Source organism: Opisthocomus hoazin, chromosome 1 (assembly GCF_030867145.1).
Source record: "Opisthocomus hoazin isolate bOpiHoa1 chromosome 1, bOpiHoa1.hap1, whole genome shotgun sequence".
Classification (NCBI taxonomy): Eukaryota; Metazoa; Chordata; class Aves; order Opisthocomiformes; family Opisthocomidae; genus Opisthocomus; species Opisthocomus hoazin.
Window position 1 is genome coordinate 146,710,638 of NC_134414.1, and position 22,384 is coordinate 146,733,021.

The window sequence follows — 22,384 nt, forward strand, 5'->3', positions numbered from 1 at the left end:
GAGTAATAGCATGAAGCTTTTTTATTTTTGGCTTTTGGTCTCATAATCTTCCAGACTCTTTAGAGATGTCCATCACCATGTCAAAGGTAAAAACCTTTCCCATTCAAGCAAATGACCACACTGAACATGTGCCATCATAACATGTCAAGTAGAAGGGCATGAAAAAAGTGGGGAGGTATCCAAGATTTTTGAAAAAAAGATAGAAGGCACTACTGGAAAGGGCCATTAGATCTTTCTGTTCCCCCTGCTATCTCATTTTAAATAGGAAGGAACATCGCTCCACTTATTCCAAATTAATTCTGAAAATACACCAATATTCTCTGTTTACCTTCCTACCTTTGCTGTCGGGGGCTAAAAATGGTTCACTGCCACTTTCAGGTGAAACTCTGTAACCATTCAGCTTTAATGCTTTGACATAAAACTCACCTCAACTTCTGTGTGGAGCACAATACACCAGCCACAACTCGCAGAAAAAAAATGGAGAGTAAATTGTACATCAAAAGTCAAGTACGAAAAAAATTAACAAGCAAGAAATTAAATCATTAAAACTCATCAGTATTTTTCCCAAAATATATCATCACAGTACTTCACTCTATCTTGCAGCTTTAGACTGCAAAGCACATTGCACATGATGATAAATTACATTATCTTTATTTTACAGATGGGAAACTGAGGCATAGGAAAGCAAATAGACTTTCTCAATGAATTGATAATATAAAACTTATTTTCTGACTCTCAGTCTGGCACTCTATTCAATAGACTATCCTGTCTTTAATTCCTATCTGAAAAGGGTGAAAGAAATAAATGTGCTGTTATGTTAGCTTTCTCAAATCCATTTTCTCTTAACACCAAGACAAAAAAAGGAAGAGTCAAATGCCTAAAATAGTTAAAAATATTAAAGCAGGCAAGAACACTGTTTAGTTGCATTTACAGCTGGCAGGAGACTCTGGCATCCTATTTTTATTTTATATTTTTATAGCTAAAGATTTCATTGTAGTACCTGGAAATCACGGTACTTTGCCGACAAGCTTGCAGCTTCAAATACTCATTTCCAAGCCAACTGTATTTGAAAACAATGTTTGGCACTGAAAATAAGCAGAGATATAAGAAAAATATTAAAATCGCTATGGGAGTGACAGGAAAAAATGGAGTGAGACAGATTCCTCCAGCCTGATCCTTTATGATTCTTTTCTAGTTATTGAGTATATAAATTTCAATCCCCTAGTACAGCTGAGGGGGGAGAAAAATACATGATTATCATATCACTCAAAGCTGCACAACTTTAAAATCAGCTCCAATATAAATTCACTCTCTATAAAATGACTTTTAATATTCTTTTCCTTAACATAAGTATTAAATTTTGTATGATTAAAAATTTATTTACTCTCTCTTCCTTAATTTAGATTTTTATTTGCTATTATTGCCATTCCCATCTGATCTCGACAAAACCTCTCTGTACATTATGGCAAGAGTGTAACACTAGCTGTGACACATCACTGGGCTTTGAAAGCTAAGCCTTAAAGCAAATTAAAAGTGACCATCGCAACCCAACGGCTCAGACAATGTGTGTTCTACTGCTGTTTCACAAAGGGGGAAACAGAAGCAGGCAAGGGAGGTGGGAATCCTTTTCCTGCATTGGGTAGTGTATCAAGGAGCTATATGTCTACAGCAAGATCCTGTTCTCTAATTTACATTGCAACCCATCGGAATGTTGTCATATTAAATCACCTATCTTAGATGATTTGCTACTTATTTGAGAAGCTGCAGGTATAACCCTGTTTTTTATTAGCTCACCAGGTCTGGATATGTCCCAATAAAAGTAAATAAAAGTAAATAAAACAAAGTGAACTTCATCCAAAATTATATTCACTCAGAACATCGCATATGAATACTCCTCTGTCCAACACAAAGTAACTCAGACTGTGCCTGTACCAATTAAAAAAAAAAGAAAAACTTACCACCTAAAAACTGATATGACATATGATAAAATATAGGAGAGTGAGTAGTGGAAGGAACATGGCCATAACCACTAGTGAGTACAGCAGTATGCTTTAAAATCCATGTTACTTGCTTGGTGAAATGACTTGGGTTTTGTCAGTACTTGTGTTTTTTCAGTTGCTCACCTCTGTGAAAATCTATTTAATGCTTTTATTTTTATATATTTACAGAAATGTAAGTACACAAGAAAAGTGGAAGGTTGAGATTTTTCATCCAGTATCATACACCTATACTAAACACTGTAAAATCTTGCAGTTGAGAAACGTAAGGAAGATAGGCACCACCATTTTGGGACAGTACAGACACGTATATATTAAGTCATACAGTAACGCCTGCCTTCTCAGCAAGCTGATGCCAAAGCTGAATCTTAGAAAAACAAACCGAAAGTGACACCCCCACTCCCCCCATCCCGTTTCGTCAGGATATGTTGCACTCCCTCAACTCCACAGCACATTTCTTGCTTTTTGAAGTTAACTGCCCAAAAGGTCATTTAGAGCAGATATGATTTGAACAGTGTGGCAAAGTGGAAACGTTGTGCTGACAGTCTATTTTCATAGCAAAGAGCTGATAGAGGTCATCAGCTTTCCTTGGCAAAGCCCCACTGCTGGAAAAACTGTTTTCCGGGTGGCCTTTTTTACCTAACAGTCCCTCTGTACCTTCAGCTGTTTGACACCACGGCTCTAGGGAAAAATGGGCCATAAGCCTTCACGGCCCAAAGAAAATCGCATGAATAACTGTATTATACAGTGCGCCATCAGTCCCCAAAAAAGAAAAAACAATGGTCTTTGAAATCCACCTGAACAGAAACGCTTAACTTGAACTTTTTATGCATGTTTTTCAGTGAAATATACGGGGCCATAAGAAGTGATTCATTACTGTAATCTGAGTTATTCGTTCAAAAGGTGTCTGTATGAGCTATTTAAATTTTTGCGAGCTTCCTGCCCTCCATGCCCTACATACATTCACACTGGCACATTATAACACCTATTGCAAAATATACATGTTTCAAAAAAACTTAAGAAAGGCCATATCAGGCCACATCCATCTGGTCCGGTATCCCCTGTCCACCAGTAGTGTGTCAAGCAGAGGAACCTGTGATATTTCCTAGATACAGTGTTCCAGCTCCCACTTTCCTCATGCGTGATGTCTCCACAATTCAGAGATGGTTTGGACTTTCTTTCCATTAATTGGTCTAATTGATTTTCATATGCAGGTAAGCTTTTGCTGTCTATCACATAATGCAGGAATTTGGATCAACCTTTTTCAGCTGTGAAAGTTGTGGCTGGAAAACTTCACCCAGATGCCTGTGTCAGAGTCCACAAGTCTAACCTGGATGGACCAGCACAGCTGGCTGACACATCGCTGGCCTTCTGTTCCCTTTCAGATCTTACCATGACAGATTTAAACATACTCACTCAAATTTAGAAATACTAAAGTCCTCCTCTAAATGGAATAGCTTTTCCTGGACGCCAGGGAAAAGGTCCACATTAGAAAGAGCCAACGATGCCTCTGCTAGAACAGCAGCTCACTCCTGTCCCAATAAAGACCTCCAAGAAAAGCCCAATTTGAAGTCCATGTCCACATTTTCACCTTAATATAAGCAGATTTTGGCTTATCGTCTCTATGTACAAGTAATATCAGATTTGTCATGGAGTCCTTCTAGAATATATATTTTAAGCCCTCTAAACTGCATGAAAAACCCAAGGATTATTTTTAAGAGCTATGGTCTTTTTCTTTCACTGATCACTGTTAGAGAAAATCAGAAAGGCTGAGCCTTTCTCCCCAGTTCTACTGTTTGCTTACATTTTAAATAAAACTTTTATTCTATTTGAAAATACTTTGATATTACTTTTCATGCATCTTTTTCCTCTATAAGAGCGTTATAAAAAATTAGTTTGACAAATGCTTGCACTAATCAGCAGTATAAATATTGCTTTACTATGTCAGGATGCTCCTGAACAAGAGGCAGAAGCCCAGCCCTTTAAATGTAGTTAAAATATTAACCAAAATTAAATCAGTAGTAGTCTGAGTGTTTAAAAGTCCAAGTGTTTCTCCACATCCAATCAAGCAGAAGATACTTTTCTTTCATAGTAGTTAGTTTTTTAGACTAGTAAAGGCCCACAGGCCCTCTATGTACAATTTTAGTATCACACAGCTAAACAAAAATCCTCTTCCTTTGTTCAAAGGTACTCAGGTTATTCAGGCTACACTGTATGCTCCTTATATCCAACAGATAATACATTACCTAGTCTGACCTCCATTCAGCGTAAGCAGTTTCATGGTTGCTTTTGTGCAGTGGCCACACTGTACCTGTAGCGTTAACCAGCAGGCAATACCTGGCTGGCTAGAAATCGCTTCAGTTCCTAGCACGATTCTGTAGCATGGCAATGAAATGACCACTTTCCCAACCACTCAGTGAACTATTTCTAGGCTCATACCAGCAGCAGCAATGATTGCACTAGCTTCACCCACAACTACTGTTTGTGGATGTAGTACTATAGAGTGTACTACTAATATGAATGCAAATAAGTCTTGAGGGACTCAGCTCCTACCTTCAGTTCTGCCACTGAGTTGTGCCATGATCTTCTGTGCCATTCATCTCTAAGCTTCTTGTCTCCCTCTTGTAAAAGCACAGTTACTTGTAGTGTCTTGAAAAGTGGTCAAATGTCATAAATTACATTGCAATGACAGAAGAAATAATATCCCAAAGACACTGTTTTCCCGATCTTGGAAGTGGGAGGGAACTGAAGCCTAAGCAAGCAGTGTAATGAGGCAACTGTAGGAAAGGAACAGTGCCATTGCGTTGAAACACTGTGCGAATGTTGCTACCCTAAAATGCCTTTGGAGAGGGCCAAGAGCAAGCCAAGTTCTCGAGGCAGCAACTGTATATTGAGCTAGTGGATTTGAAACCAGAAGCAGCACAAGTTGACTATGCTGGGTGGGATGTATAAATGGAAGGGGTTAAGACAGTAAGGAAGTTGGCTAAAACTACTGTGAAATTTCTGCACACACTAACACAAAAATGGTGGCTGCAGTCAGCTACTGGAAGATACAGTCATCACCAGCAGCCAAAAGACAAGACACTGTACATGCCACAACATGTACATGTCAAAGACAAGTAAGCAAACATTTTAGCTCCAATTACAGTATCTATAACCCCTCTTGTTTGCAAAATGTTTTGTTTTCTTGTCCATTATTGTATGTTTTAACTGATTAGACTGTATAATATGGCTTGCATCTCTTTCTCCAGTTCTGGTCTGGTCTTCCATCTTGTTTGCTGTGTTCCTATCACATTACTTTTAAACACAAAGCCAAGGAATCACTCTTAGTCACAGCAAGAGACAAAATAAAGGGAAGAATAGGAAACCCAGTTCAAACTGTTTTGCTAAACGTAGGTGCAGAGCACCCCTGCTCCAAACCTACGTGCTCACCAGCACTCCACACCAGTCTGGTATCTAACTGCAGAAGGACTTTTACTCTGCTGCTCTGGAAACTCCATCACAGCTGAGAGCTCTTCAGGTCGATACAACTTTTCTTAATGTTCACTCTTCCGTTTAAAGACAATTATCAACACTACCTCCACACATGCACACTTTTCCCTTGCATAGGTGTGCCAGCAGGTCCCAGGTATGACCCTCCCACCACACACTGCACCACCACTTCTCCTTGCAGTTCAGGGACACATGCACAGAGCACCCTTGCCTGGCACTTCTCCCAGTCCACAGGGAGATCCGGGCTGCTGAGGCACAAGTCACCCTGCAGTGCAGTTTTTGGTGGGAGTACTCACCTCCAGCTTTCAGGGACAAGTGAGCCTTTTTTGAAGTAGGTGTAAATGGAGGCACTTCTACTCCAAAAATATAAAAATTAGAATATAATAGCAAAAATGGTTGAGTTGAGGAATGTAAAAAAGAAGTACAGTATGATACTAAATATTGCATTCTCTTACCAGTGTAGGGTATGATGACAGATAGGAGATGAATTTTTAAAGTTCAGTCTATCTACCTACCTATAGCAACTATCTCAGCATTTACACTATGGCCATCACTGTTTTATCTAAGGAGCTATCCGAGCAGTTGTGAACTTGAGAGTTAAAAGAAAAGACCTCTTTTCATCTCAAAGGTCGTGTGGATGCTATAAAAATACAGATATGCAGTTCTACAAAATCTCCAGGTTAAAAAGTACATCTATTAAAACAAAACACGTGTGCAGATTCATGTTTCCTGCAAGATAGGCTTGCTCTAACCTTACTGCAGGGACACAGCTGAGCCGTGCTTAAGAATATTGGTCCCGTTAGTTGTAAGGAAGCAGGGAAAGCTAAGGATGTGTGAGGCGACATTCAGGATACACCATTATGAATGTGGAAACTACTCTTCGTGCTGCTGTGCTGGCGCAGCTTTAGCTGTGCAAATAACCAAGAACAGCTTATCAGGGAAAGCTGATCCATCCCCTTGTCCTTAATGGGACACCCAGACAGAGAAAAGCAGGCAGCCGCAGTTCCCCATCCCGTGAAAAGCAACCACAGGCTCTCCTTAACCTCACCCACACTCGCATTACAGCAATAGACTGTTGCGTGTGACACAGGCCAGCCTTGCAAAATTTCACCTTGGAAATGCAGTCAAACTCTTACTGTTTGCAAAAAAATGGGAAAGATGCTCGTATATTCTCCCTTGTTTCATCAAGCTGGTCAAATGCAGAAGAGAATAGCCAGGGAAAGGCAAGAGAGGATTTTTTTGATGCAAATATTATCATCATGTTTTACAATCTTTAGCAAACAGGCTTGACACTCAATAACCCAATTAGGTAAATGGGAATTTTTACTCAATTTATGGCTGCATAATCAGGTATAGGGAGGAGGAAAGTGACAATGCAAATGGGGAAGATGTCAAGCAGACTCTGTTCCCTCTGTTAAAATGCTCACAACAGCCAAACAGCAACATTCTGAAAAACCTTAATTTTAATCTGCCCCAATTATTAAAAAAATATCTGTACAGGAATTTATTTGAAACTAATCCTTTATGAACAGAGGTGAGCCCAATTTTCAGAGATGCTAAGCCCCAGTACTCCTACTGATTTCATCTGGAGCTGCGGATGCTCTTCTCTTCTGAAAAATCAAGCCTTAGAAGTGCATAGTATGGGAAAAGAAAATGTCCACAAAGAAAAGGGAGAAGCGCTTGTGTTATGACATTAAATTCTAGGTCTAATGTTGTGCTGGGAATAGTTATTTACACTGCTGGTAAATTTCATATCGGAAATCCTAGTCCACTGAGAATACTCTTCCCAAAACCCCCTCCCCCAAAAAAATCTAAAACGCTGTAAACTTAAAATTCCTATGCTTTTTTTCTATGTATGAAGTCTCATTAATTGTATTCATAAATGGCTACATACATGTAAATTTACAGGTGTATGCATAGAAATCTCTGGCTATATATCATGTATGAAGTGGAACTTCATGTGCAGACATGAACCGTATACTATTAAGACATTCACATTTATCCAAGTCCAGTTCCCATGGGTACCAAAGGTAAAATCTCAAACTACTTATTTGGATACCAAACTACAGATCGAGGTTCCGCACTTCTCATACTCGGACTCTGTTTTCCACATCGGGTATCTGAGTCACAGAACCAATTAATTCTCAATGATCAAGAAAGCAATATAAACTCCTAGCAATATCACAAGATAGTTTGCTATAGGCTAAATATACATGATAGATTACAGTGACGTACTCAACTACCGAGTTATGCACGAATATTTTGGTAGCTGGGTAACTTTTAAAAATCCCTGTAGTTAGTTAATTCAAAGTCACAGGGACTTACATTTCTAAGTAACTTTAACCACTTCTGAAATGTTTCCTAGCTAAACTTGTCAAAACATGCGCCGTTATAAACTTCAGCCAGTTTAAATCCTGAGGTTTCTTTGTGATGTTTAAACAGCTGACTGTTTCACTGCTACTAATTTTAATTAAACTGTACACTCTGAAAATAACATTGTGGCAAAACATGCTAATTGCTAATGTTTGAGTTACCTCCCGAGACTGGCCATATGTTAGGAACCACTATCTAGCAGTGACTTGATTGCATGCTGTACTTGATGGGGGCGTTATGGAAATGTAAAATCCAAGTGTTCACTACTACTGACATGGCACTAATTCTGGACTGTTCAATTTATTTAAAAATATGGATTCCATTTTCAAAAGCAGTCTATCTCCATTCCCACTGAAATCAGAGACAATAGGTCAATATTTTATGTTTTCAAAAAATCACTTTTTGATGATCACAAAGGATTAACTTTCTAATGAGAAATTCCCTTTGGATGTCTCATACCACCTGAATCACTAACTCCATGATCTCACTGGTACTCTCGCACTCCGATGGGGGTCCAGTCTTTAAGTAAGCGCTGGCTGAAGCCCTAATAAACTTCTGTGAAGAGGTTCTGAAATCTATCGATTTATTTGGAGGACCGTGTTAATGGACTCCTTTGTTTCTGTTGTTTAGCTACTTCACAATTCTATGTTTTGCAATCATTATAATTACAGCATATACAATGATTATATCTAAAGTCCCAATTATGCAGCTCCCAGTACTGTGAAATAAATGCAAAGGCCATTTTACACATTTTCTGAGGTCTGTAAAGTAACTGTACCTGTTTAATATAGTAAAGGCCCAAGTATCTACAGCACATTGGTAGTCAGTTATCACTCCCACAGGAACACCTTGAAACATCTTCATTGTTTTACATTACATACTTGTATTTCATAGCAAGATAAATAAAAGAAGAGACCACATAAGAGGTCTACTAATGTCGTAAGAGGGAGATTATTGTCAATGAAACAACCTTGTTGCTTTAATGAAACTGGACTGCTCGTAATGCAGTGGGAACATATGGATGATGTTTTAATGTGGGTTGGTTTTTTTTAAAGGTTACTGCGCTTTTGAATCAGCAGAATAGTGTTTGATCTTTAACTATATCCAGTTTTGCTCCTTCTTTTGAAAAGGCCATCCTCTACCGAGTCTCCTAAATACCCTCTCAAGGTGTGTTTCACAAAATCTAAGCGCTGCAGAAGTTTCAAAGTTTACTCTTAAAATGGAATTATGTGCAGAATAATTAGGCACATAGAAGAATAATTATCTGTAGAAGCGAGCCCAAAGGCCCACTCCTCACCAGCATTTTTGTGTTTACTCTTGCTGGTGGTGTAACACTGAAAAGAAGGACAGGATGATATAGGGGAAAGAAAAGATTTGGGGGTACACTGGATGGAATGCAGCAGAGAAAAAGGAGAAGAAAAAGTCTGCAGGGATTGTATGATATTCGTTAACAGATTAGAAGGAAAAGCCAGCAGTTGCTAACATTCAACTCTAATATTGTATTTTACCGAAGAGAGAACTAAAAGACATTAACTCATGTGTACTTTCTGATTTGTAAGTGTCATGCTAAGGGCAGAAGATGAGCAAGTAAAGGATAAATCTATTTGGAAACTTTTGTTTGAACTTCCTTAGCATGTCTTTGATAGCAAAGCCAGTCCTTATAAACTTTTTCTACAAGGACTTTAATAAGACGTTTTAAGGATAAATGCTCACAAAATATTAGCACAGAGAAAAATCAGAAATTTTAACCATTAAAATTTTGGCTGAAAATTTAAATCTAAATCTCACAATCATCTGTCCAACAAAAATTTTCTCCTGTGCCATAACCAAATATAGAAAACAAAACTCACAGTCATCAGTTCACAGGTTATCCATATGCTGAAATGGAGATGTAGAAAAGCTATGCAAAGCTATGAATACATTTGGAGTATGTACAAATAATTGTCAGAAGAAAAGCTTAAATCTAAATAATTTCATCACTGCAGCAAAATCAGCCCTGATTCTCAGTAATATCTCTCTGGAAAAGATTTTCGGACTAAGCTCTATGATGAAGAATTTAAATTTCATCTTTCATGTATAGTTTGATTTAGTTTTTAATAATATCAGCAAGTCTTGCTGTTTAACATGACAACTTAACTGTATTTTTATATTTGTCACCTGAAATAAATATCTTCTTTTGTCTTTAATCCCTCCTGTTCACTGAGGTGTTCCATTTTTCCATTCTCCAGAAATAAAGGGGGGTTGGGGGGGAAGTGATTTCTGTACTTTCTACCCTGTCTCATTTTTTATCAATACCATTTAAGCTTTTAGTTTCATAGGTGGTCTGGGAAGCCAAACTCCAGAAGAGCAGCTTAAGAGATTGCATCCTAAGTTACAATCATTGTTAAAGAATTTAGAGAACAGGCCATCATGCTGGCAAGTGTTTTCAGCAAGCAGTCTAAGCTTGTTCAGCTATTTTTCCAGATTCAAACCTTTACTGAAATTTTTTATGAAGTTTTGACTTTTCAGTGTCAGTTTTTTTCACTCAATATCCAACACATATAACTTTTCACCCTAGATTTTTTTGGTTTTATTCCAGTGGAAGCAAGTTCTCCCTCAAGATTTCCTCTCTAAACAAACATAGACACTTGAGCAGTTCATAGAATCATAGAATCATAGAATCGTAGGTTGGAAAAGACCTCTAAGATCATCAAGTCCAACCATCCACCCAACACCACCGTTCCTACTAAATCATATCTCAAAGTGCCACATCTACACGTTTTTTAAACACCTCCAGAGATGGGGACTCAGCCACCTCCCTGGGCAGCCTGTTCCAATGCCTGACCACTCATACAGTGAAGAAGTTTTTCCTAATACATAATCTAAACCTCCCCTGACACAATTTGAACCCATCAGCTGTGTTTTCCAGACTCCTCCTCTCCTGTCTGAGTCAGGATCCGAGCCAGCTTCCTTCTTGTAGGTGTCTCACCACCTACGCAGACTCAACACCTCCCTTTGCAATCACTGTGAACATGACCACAGTCCCATCAGTCTGGTCAATAACTTGGTTGTCAGCTTTGACTTAGAGCTCTAGACCCTCACATTTAAACTCTTTCCTTGTACAGAGATCCACTTTTCTATACATTCATGCCACTTATTCACAATTATGGCAACTGCCTTTCCTCTGGCCTTGACCTTGTGCAACCTTCTTCCCCTTATATTCATGCAAAACACTGCTGTGAAGTCCATTATCTGAAGTCCACTGTTTTAGGACGGGCTCATGTAATTTCTCTCACTCTGCTCTCTGGTTCCTCCTTTCTGCTGCATCAGGCACGAGATATTTGTTTTCCCTACCCTATGATTTCTCTTTCACCATCAGGTCACTATGTCATTCTTCACAATCCACTTGTCCCATTTCCAGACTGCCAGTGTATGTTTTCTCTCATAGCACAATCACAGGTTCTGAAGGAGTCCTCTGCAAAAACCAAAAAAGCCATGGCAATTACCTTCCTTCTTTTGAACTCTTTCGAAGGCACCCAAAAAATCAAATGCTCCAACATTCAACTACCACATGCAGAGATATTATCTTTCCCCATCTGTTTTCCCTTTGTTTCCCCTTTGCCTGCTTCCACTACACCCAGCACATGGCAGTTCTGTCCGGTGACCACACCTCCTATGGGCTGCAGGAAGGCTGAAAAAAATTATCAACAAATATAAAATCTATATGAAAGATAAGGCAAGGGAGCAAGCCACGTTAAGCTGCCTTCCTCACACTGCTACGAGACTTGACATTAAGGCAACAAGGAAAAACACTAACTTATGCTGTCACACAAACACTAGAAATTCAAGAAAGAATAGTAACCAGTCAACCTCTACAATATATCCCTCAGAGTCCTGCATATACCAGTCTTTTCCTGCTTTTCTCTGTGTTCTGTAAAGTAGCTGGGACTTGAAATGATAATTCATGTTCATCTTTTCGAGCCTTGCAGATATCTCATCACCACAGAGTTACTCCAAGTAATGAAACACAGACATTAATTCAGTGTGTTACTACCTCCCCCAGTCAGTCCAGAGGCAGAAAGCGAAACTGCAGAAGTTCTGCAGCGTATGTAATTTACAAGGTGTTCTAAAATTAAAAAAAAATAAAAAGCTCATCTTAATAACAAGTGCAAGATCTGATGTGTGAGAAATATATTCAAGTCTGCTTCAAAATGTTGGCATTTTCAAGCCAAGACCATTTAAAGGGCATAACCTAATGAATCATTAGCACCAAAGCCCATCTAAATTAAAACTATAAGATGCTTTTAGAATCATCATCCCCCCTTTTTTTCTCTCCACCCTTGTTATTTCACTTTCAGAGAATATCCAGAAGTCCATTTACTTAAATGTGCTGTTAATAATGCCTCATTCTGGTAGATTTGATGGGGTTCCTTTCTCTCCCATCACACGAAATACATTGGACCTGGTGTTTTTAAAAAAGAAAATGTGTCAGATCAAGTTCCTATTCTCAATGGAAGGGAAAAGACATTTCTCTCATTAGTGGGATCTGCCCTAATTTCAGGTTCAGTTTTACATGATATGCATGAATTCATATATTTACATTCTTTCTACAGGTGTCTACTTAACATAATGGCACATTTGTTCATGCATTAATATTTTTCGTGTTTTTTTATCAGAATTAAATAATCAAAAATAGGACCTCCTCAGGGTTATATCCAGGTTCTAAAATATCCAGAGGCATTTAGGAAATGGCCTAGGGTAAAAAAAAAAATCCATAACCAAACCACCCCACAAATACAAATAAACCTCTGTCAGCTAAAACTCCAATATTTCAGCTCTGCGCAGTATGGCTCAGCTCAGATCTGGCCCATGCTCGTGAGGGCACAGCAAAAGCCACAATTCCCAAACTCTCAGGGAACCACAGGGAAGAAGACTCGACCGCATTCCCAATAGCAGAGTTTGATGCGAACGAGCTGAAAAGGAAGAGGCTACATTTTAGATACTGAGGCCTTTCCTGAACTTTCTGCCCAACCCATCTACAGCAACTGTCAAAGGATACAAGCCACTCCCCAGTGTCAATAACAGACTTTAGTATGATGGACCTGCAGATGAGCATTTTCTGAATAAGCATACACTGTAAATTCAGTATTTTTGGACTGTCATATTTTCTTCCTCCACCAACGCCACCCAAAAAAAGGAGTATGTCTCTAAACTGCTTTCTAAAACACAAGGTTTCCACCCTGAAGGACAAACCCTAAGAGAACCATTCTTTGGACGTTTACTTGTGAAATCTTGCCAACTTACTTGAATAAATTTCCTTATGTGATTCTCTGCAAATTCATTCTCTTTGATTTAACTGCCCTATGCTTACTTTTTTTGCACACAGATAATTTGTGGGACTTCTTACATTTGAGTCACAGATGTCTGCAATGGTGAAATAAAGCTAATCCAGGAACAGAATAAGTAGAATCAAAAAAGAATCCCTAAATGTTTGAGGTCCTGTATCAAGTATAGATATAATTCAAAATTACATTAAATTTCTATAATGGTTCAACTGATAAAGCAGCAATCTGAATTTTGCAGTCTGCTTAAGGAAGTCGACATCTTGAGGTTTGGGTTCAGCCTATACTAGAGGTAGGGTGACAAAAACTGCAAAAAAAAGCCCAGTTTAAGAGTTCTGGTTCCTAAGACATTTAGTTGCTTCCACAAAGCCCACCCACGTACACAAAAATGAGTACCTATATTCTGAATGCTACACACACCCACTTCACCAGACTGCTGTTAGTCATTTCCAGCAATGTCTCTGTTGCACTACTTGGCATATGAGCCTGTATATTAACTTCTATTCTGTTTCTATCTTTCTACACGTTTATGACAACTGAAAGGTGAAAGAAGTGCAAGCTAAATACAAATACTAATTAAAGGGAAATATTTTCATATTTGTTTTTATTTAAACGGTTTAAGTGGGATGAGTAGAATCAAAGAAGCTGACTGTATGGAGGAAGGGAAAGAGACAGTAAGACTTCTTCATGATAGATGAATCATTGATTCATTCAGCCAAACAGAGCACTGAATTATGCTTGGTAGGGAACAGTCTCACGTTGGCAAAAAGACACAGATGGACAGCATCATATTCTTCATATATTCTGTTAATTTGTGCATTTTCCTATCTTAAAAAGAGTGTCAGAATCAACTGTGATCACTTTGTGATCATTTTCCACTAAGCGGCCACTAATTCAGTATTTCACAAATCTGAAATTTCTGGGGAATGCGGCATTCCACAGGAGGTGTCAAATCCGTCGCTCAGGATAAGAGCATCCATCTTTCCAGCTTCCTTGCCAAAAGACACGTCTCTTCAAACTACGAGGCTGCCGTGCCAAGGAGTAGCCCTCAGAACTTGGAAGGGCTGATCCGAACTTTTTCAGCCAAAACCACGAATGATTTCATTTTTCTGAAAAGGTAAGAGAATTTTATAAAACTGACCTGGCAAGCAAGATCATGAGCGTAAAGAGAGCCCAATTAAATTCAACAGATTCTCTCTGATGCGCCAGCAAAGGGGAAGAAGCACTTAAAGAAAAACTGAATCATAAAATAAAAGATAATCTGTTCACTACACACAATTACAAGGAAGAGTAAAACATTACAAAAAAGGCTTAGATATATAATCTATTCCATTCATTTTTTCCCAAGTATAAACAAAATGTCTTTATCCCAAAGTTTTCAGGGTTTATAACTAATTAAAAATATTCATAACAAACAAAATTACTTGCTCAGTCCAAATAACTCCCTGCCCACATAAATCAAATCAACCCAGAATCACAAAAAAAATTCCCAGCTTGCCTCATGCTATTCAACCCTCAGCAAAAGCTCAGCAAAAAATAGCTCTGCAGCATATTCTGAAAGTTAAATTTGGGCTATTTTGGACCTCAGGGAGAATAAATTCTGAAATCAAAGAATCTTCATGGAAACCCCCTATCACCATTTCCTTTCTATTAAGAGAAAATCTCGATCGTTTATGCGTCTCTGCAGATGGTATCTATGGTAATACACAGATACCTAAAAAATAACCTGTTAAAAGGGCCAGCTGAAATAATTTCCAATAACTTTCACTCAGTTTAGAACAGCAAGCATCTTGCAAAGAGCAGAGGTATGCTGTAACATCCTACAGACCGATAGTCACAGTCTGCACCAGAATCGGTTTTTGAATCATTTTAAGGTGTAAGTCACACACATTTGGCATATACCTAAGTCTCAAAGTGGAAAAAGTGCAGATGCCTACAGTAGGTCTTAGACAACTGCCACCTTTTAACTATGGAAGACCACAGAAAACCTTTTGGATAGAGACGGGCACCGTGTCAAATCTTTTCACTGTTCCTAGTATCCAAGAAAATCAGTACAATATTCAAATCCATGTCCTGCGAGAAGGGTATTTCAAGGACCTCTCAAAGGCATTTTGTGAGGTCCAGACTAAAGTGAGCACAACTTGGACTCCCTGAATCTGGGTGATTTCTCAACCCGCCTGCTGTTTCTTTCTCCCTGCCTTACTCTCACCACTGGTACTCTTGTCTGGGCTGAATCTTCACTACTGTGCTGCTTTCCACACACTTGTCTCCAACACCCACTAAGGTCACATGAAACAGGGAGAAAGAGCTGCATGTCACTGGAGTTTGTGCCACTCATGCTAACTGATTTTTGTACAACGCTGAATAAAAGTGGGTGTAAAGCCCAGATTACTGTCTCACAGGTCCATCTACCTCAGGTTCAACAAATTAGCATGGCTACGCATATTTCATGTCTAGGTGTGGCATAGCTGACTAATACAAAATCCACCTTTCACAGTCAGAACATAATCTAAGGTTGCCCAGCAAAGTCTAGACAATTGAAAACTTATCAGCATTCATAAACTTCTGGAAATAATCCAATTTTGTTAATAACCTACAGTCACAAAACTGGTATCCGACTGCCAAGATGCCAACATCAAAGTCTAAGAAAGGTGGACGTTTCCTAGTGTTTTCAAGTCTTTGCTCTCATGTATTTTAGTGATGAAAGGCATTAATTGTTTCTCTAATCATCATCCAACCTTCTGCAATAAACAAAATAACTACCCTCACTTTCAGAGCACCATTCACATCAAGGAAAGTGAAAAAAAAAAGGAAAGACAAAACTGCTTACTATATATACTTGCAGTTCACTAGAGAAGAGTCAAAGCCATAAAATTAGATTTCAAACTTTGCCAAGGTCAGAGGGACCTCACAGCCACTGTTGAAAATGAGAAATATTTAATTATGCAGAAACTAATTAATACTAGAATTACAGCCTTTTCCTTACGTGGGGCTTAATCCACACTTTGTCCACCTCTTACTCTGCAGTCCTTCTTCAAATAAACACGTACAGTCTCTCCTTAAAATTTCATGTTCCAAGCAGATCTTTATACGGTGACCTTATTCTGATTACCACTCCACGGTTTTACCCATCCCATTTGTTCCTGAGCAAAAGGCATTTAAAATTCCAGAGTAGCTTCGCAAACTCCATATGCGACTGACAGTGAACTCCCAGGTTTCTGAAGGTTCTTCTGATATGTCGTGCCATTGGGCCTAGAGATGTACACCTCTCCGGAGTTTGAATGGAGACAAACCTTCCGAAATTCAGTGGCAGCGGCATGCTCCGTGATCTGTGCCCAGAAAAATAGGTGCTGATGGCAAGCACGAAACACAAAACCTTCGCATGTCACTCAAAGGTGGGGAATTAGTGGACAGCAAGTCTTGCATATCTATGCACGGTTGCTAAAGGCAAAGGTGGTTCTGCAGAAAGACAGCTCCCAAACTTGGGTCCTTGTCTAAAAATGCAAACCCCATTTTTTTTTTTAAATGTGTGCCTAAAATTGACATGTTGGTTTATCTCTAAGCGCCTAAGTTCACAGCCACACTTTAAAAAGAATGCTGTGAACCCAGCAGATCTCCTAAGAAGTCAAGACACTTCTTTGTGTTCACCAGTCCAGGGCTGGAGACGATGAAACAGCCGCCGCTTTACACACCAGTTTCTGGGTGTCTATAATTTAAAGGCACCTAATGTGCTCTATTATAAAGTCCTGTTTTCAGTTGTTTCTAGTTTTACCAGACTCTCAGAATCTGCACTGAAATTTTCTACAGCAGAAGTCTGCCTCAGGCTCCCCTTCCTCCCCTTTTGTTTTCTGAGTTTCAGTTAAAACTGCTCAGCTATTTCTGAGAACAAAGAACTAGGAGAAAAACATGTTGTTTTGTCCATTGTTACAAAAAAAAAAGAAAAAAAAAAATCCTGACTGCGAATCTCTACTGTCTTCTTTCTTTGGAGTGGGATCTAAAAGGTCACGTAAAAATATCACCCTCATGCTGGAGATAGGAATTCTTATATCCCTGTGAAAAGCTGCCCAAATTTGGCAAAGTGAAGAGCCTCCCAGGGATTCTGGTTCATATGCATCAGTAGAGACTTCAGAGCTTAACTTTTATATTTTCCCAAGATTCAGCTGCCACTTAAATGCTCTAATCCTTTCCCTGTTCTTCCTCCTCCTGTCTGCCCGGGCTGCCCTGTGGCCATGCCCTTGGCCCAAAAGCAAACTCTCGCTGTTTCTCACCTATCCCCATCTAGGCACCCCGGAAGCCTTTAGAGGAGGGGCTTCAAAGCTCTGCTGTGCCCCTTAGCTCAGCATTTCTGGGGGAGAAAATAAAACAAAAGGGAGAGAATTGCTGCGGGACATGAAAGTGAAATAGCAAATCAGCATCAAGAGACAGCCAGGTGAGCTAAGGCAGAAAATAGTAGTCAAAGAGGAGAAAACCACTACGTAAGAGAAAATATAGAAAAGATAATGGTAAAAAAAAAATTTAGGAGTCCCACGTTGTTATCGACAAGTGGAATTATTAGGAAAGTGGGCATCACATTGCAGGATGTGTAACTGCCAGAGGCACTAACACTGTTCTGGTCTGTGGTCCAGACACTCCAGGCTCCTCTAAGCGGTCTTAAAGTTCACGTGACTCTCTTTTTAGACTTATTCTTTTACCCTCTTTTTTCTTTTTTCTCTCAATTGAGGACCTACATTAAAAATATTTATGATGAAAAGCCAAGTATACTGGTATTTCCTGTATGGAATACCAGTATACTTGGCTTTTCATCACAATATTATTGTATTTACATATAACTTCAATTCACTTCCCTTATGAATACAAATTGTGATACTGCTTTTAATAACACAGTCACCTGCTTCATTCACTGCATGAGAGAAACCTACCTTGGGAAAAAAATTGAACTATATGGTGGAAAAGGCTAGCATCTATGGGATCTGTACCTCACCCTTTACAAGAGATATAAAGCGATTTACACAAGGTATCACAGCAAGCAAAGCAAGGATACTCTTCTGGTCAAAGTATTCAGTTTTTGTAGTTGAAAAATAAGTAGGATTCTATTTCTTTTACCCCTTTTTACAGTTACTAAGTGTGTGCTCTTTGTTTGTGAATTCCTAATGCAAGGCACCTGGGGTCAGGCTGGCAATGGTAGCAAACACTCCCACCTGAAACGAATGGGAACTGTGCTTTCAGCATACGAAGAACCTGGAGATACCAAATGTTTAAAAAGTAGTGAAATGTTACCTATCTAAAGTGGACAGGCCCTGCTGAAAGTTGCAGTGTTGGTGTTTTAGCTTTCTCTTTCTGAGATGGGGCGATTCCTTCTTTCTCACAAGGATTTTGAACTGCTGAATTAATCTTTCTCTGTGAATGATTTGCAGACTTAGGTAAGCACACCATGAGGAGGGGGGAATCAAAACATGATTTTTGTACTAATTGTAGGTTTTGAAGGTGCTATCTTATACAAGGCCTAAAACCAAAGACATGGGGTGTTATGTAACTGAATGAGACTTTGTTCCATGGTTGTACTAATAATGTGCATTCCTACTTTAAAAGTATGCTACAGCACATTTCTACAAGAGTATAGGTCAATCTTGTACAAATCCCACTTGTTCTTAATTGTTACCTTGGGATTATCCGATTCTGAGTTCTTTGCTGTGCTCTTCATGTTCTCTTACCAGAGACATGTTGACTCTTCGTATCTGAGGCCACGGGAGGGATCATGCATGGTGATGGATAGGATACTTTTCAAAGCAGTTGTCACACAGTCCCACTACAACAAGATGAAAATTAGTCATAGCTATTTCTCTATTAGGGTACCAGGTGCCCATAAAAATGGTAATTTTCAGAAATGAATCAATAAATAGAGCTAATTATGGGCAAATAGCCTAAAGCCATCCCACTTTCTGGGGCTCTGATCTTCTCATAACTCATGTGTTAGGCAGGGTCAGGCTTGGATCAGTATGCAACTGTGAACCCCCCGGGAAAGGCTTGGGAGCTCCAGGCTGCACTAGTGGCTATTCAGTAGGTGGCATTATATCCCTAAAGATGGTGCCAAGACAGTCCCCCTCACAGGATATTTCATAAAAGAAACTTCCAAGCATAACCCTCATCTCGGGGCCCTGTTTGTCCTTACGGTTAAGTAATCCCGTGCCGTTTCCTTTCTGCAGAGGGCACAAAGGGAGCTGTGAGTTCCAGCACTCCTACCAAGTCCTAGAGGGGCTCTGTGCTCAGCCTCCCACGGAGGGACGTAGGCACCCAAACTGCAGCACCTTAGGCACCAAGGAGTTCGCTCCTCAAATCCCCTTTCTGCCTGTCAGGGGCCTACATTGTCCTACCTATGTTCCAACTGGTGGCTTGTGTGCGCCAACCCTTCATCTGGAGTAAAACTCTGAGGCTGGGTGCTTGCAGCTGACTTTTCTCAGCTAAGGAGCCTATGAAACTCGCAGATACCAGTCTTGATCCTGCACAAAAGATAGCCTGGATCTACCAAAGGACGGGGTCTCGTTGCGTGCTTAATTCAGAGCTGAGGGCTCCACTTGCTGGTAGGGTTCAGAAAGACTCAGAGAGAAGCAAAAATAAGGCAGAAATTTTTAATGTTTGTTGGGAAGGAGGTTGTTGAAGGCCAGATGTAGTTAGGGACGAAATGGATACTTAAGGTAAATACCCATTACTTCAGCATTTAAAAGAAATGCAGGTCAGAAATGGTCTTCTGTAACAGTAAGCCAAACCTTGGAAGTAAGGGACAGATTGGACCCAGATGCCGTAGAGACTGAGAGAGCTTTTTATCTCCACATTCTCTGTGTATTCCTGTTGCCCTCCAGAGCCTAGATTTTGGTGAAAGCGGATGGACAGGCCCGTAATTTCTTAACTGACCTTTGGAAATAGGATTAACTCCTAAACCTCTGAAGCACTTTGGCAAACTTTCTCCTGAGTTGTTCCTGCAAAGACAATGAGCCCCAGTGCATTTGAAGTGTCCTGCTATGTGCTCTTTTCTCCTTATGCAGTGTCTCCTGCCTCAGACTCGACAGGGAGGGTTTAAACATACGTGATCCACTTTTTCTTTATGGATGCCCCTTTGTTTTTTTCCAAAAGTACGTGCAGAGAATGCACAGCGTGACAAAGGGTATGAGAAACTGTGAAAGAGAAACTCGATGCCAGTCTCTAGACTGGCCGGGCCGTGTAGGTGCGGCCCTCGTACCGTGACACTGATTACTTTGTTGAGACTGAAACTGTAGTTTGTGGAATTTAGCCTTAGAAAGAACAAGCTGCCTCTATTTTGATATTCGCCAAGGGAGGGAAGGGGGGAGTGGCAGGAGACTGCAATATGCCTGAAAAAGCCGTTCAGAAAACTGGCAACGTTTTGATTTTTCTCCTATGAGAATCTTGCCAGTTGCCACGTTAGTCTTTGAACCGTGTCCTCACCAACACTGTTGCTTCTCCTTCTCTAGAGTCAGTTTATTCAGTTGGTTACGAACGACTTTCAGCTGCTCTGTAAATTGTTATTATCCAGGTTCCATTGCAACCAGGGATCACTTGCAGTTTCCATTATAAACCCAGGTTTTCAGGTGTTTATTGTAACTTGGCAGTTTTCAAATCTGGGTTAAAAATTGGTACACTTTTTTTTTTAAAAAAAGACCAGATGGGCTTTTTATCCTTTCTCCTCTTCTTCTTCCCACCTAAATTTTAACCTTTTAGGAGCAGAATAAAATCTCTATCAGCTGCAATGTTAAAAAATTATTATTGGCAAAGAAAACAATCTCTCTAATGCTACTAGTATTTTGAGGGCCCTCTTTGTGATATATTCATTATGAACAGCCAAGCTCAGAGCTATTATAAATTCTCTGTTTGTGAGAGTGCCTTTAGTTTGTGCAACTCCTACACGGCCCTCATCTAAAGTGTAGCTCAATCCACTGCCCAAAGCCCCAGTGATTTCAGTGGGGGTCCACATGAGCTGTTCCCTTGATCCAAGTTTTAAAAGGGTCATAATGTATTTGCCAAACATCCTGTAAGAGAATAGTGCTAAAATTAGTGTTTCTTGCTTAAGAGAAGAAACATGGGATTTCAGTGGAACAATGTGCACCCATTCACTAAGTTCTGATTACAAGACCAAAGATTATTACTAAATTCAAGGTTAAGGAAATAAAAGAAAAAAAACCCACATGAATGTTTTAGGCACTTCAGTTGGTGCCTTCTTAATTGAGCTTTGGACATTGAACACCTGAATTTCCAGCAGGTTTTCCCTTCTGTGTTAGAAAAATACTTGAAACTGCTAATGGAAGGTCAATGAAAAAGTTACAAATTTTATATTAATCTTTCTTACATAAATTTTGAGTACAACTTAAGTGCATGTCCTAAACTTGATGTTTCCAGAAGAAGTATCACTAAAATGCCTTCATTACGCCTTGGTTTCAAAATGTGCTGGTTGAACAGACATTCTTTTTTTATTATTTTAATTCTTCAACTCCTGAATAACCTTGTTCTACTTCCGATAACGTTCTTCGGTGACTACAGTACTGCAGACTCGAGCCTGACACAAGATACATGACGATTTATCACTCGGTGTTCTGTATAACCTGTTACAAGCACAATAGCTAGTTTTACATGGGTGCACTTTTTCATTTAAAAAAAAAGAAGCCAACAAACAAGGCTTGCTTCCGCAACTGCTTATTTCTGCGAGTAGTTCCTGTCCCCTTACTTGGAAGAGTAAAGGTGAGAGGTGTGTGAAATGCATCAGCTCAGTAGCCAGAGTGAGGAAATGCTGCTCCTGTATTGATTTAATGTTGCCGCCTTGCAACCCTTGGTCGTGTGAGTAATCCTCGTTTGACCAACCGGTCCCACTGACCTCACCGTGATCACGGAGCGGAGGGGGATCATTTCCCTCAGGATGAGTAGGGTTGGACCCCATAATCAACACGGCCACTACAACAGTGTTTTCACAACCGAAAATCCCACCGATGTCACTTGGTTTTCAAGCGCTAGGGCCAAGCTGCCACCCTGGCTTCGGCGAGCAGGTCCCCTTGAAGTTGAAGGATTAGGCATGTCACCAAGTCCGAAGGGCCCGCTTTTTTTTCTTTTTTTAACTGACAACAGCCCTCACTGGATGTCTCGCTGCTATCTTGCCTGTCTTCCTCGTCCAATGTAACAGCGAAAACAAACAATTTAGCA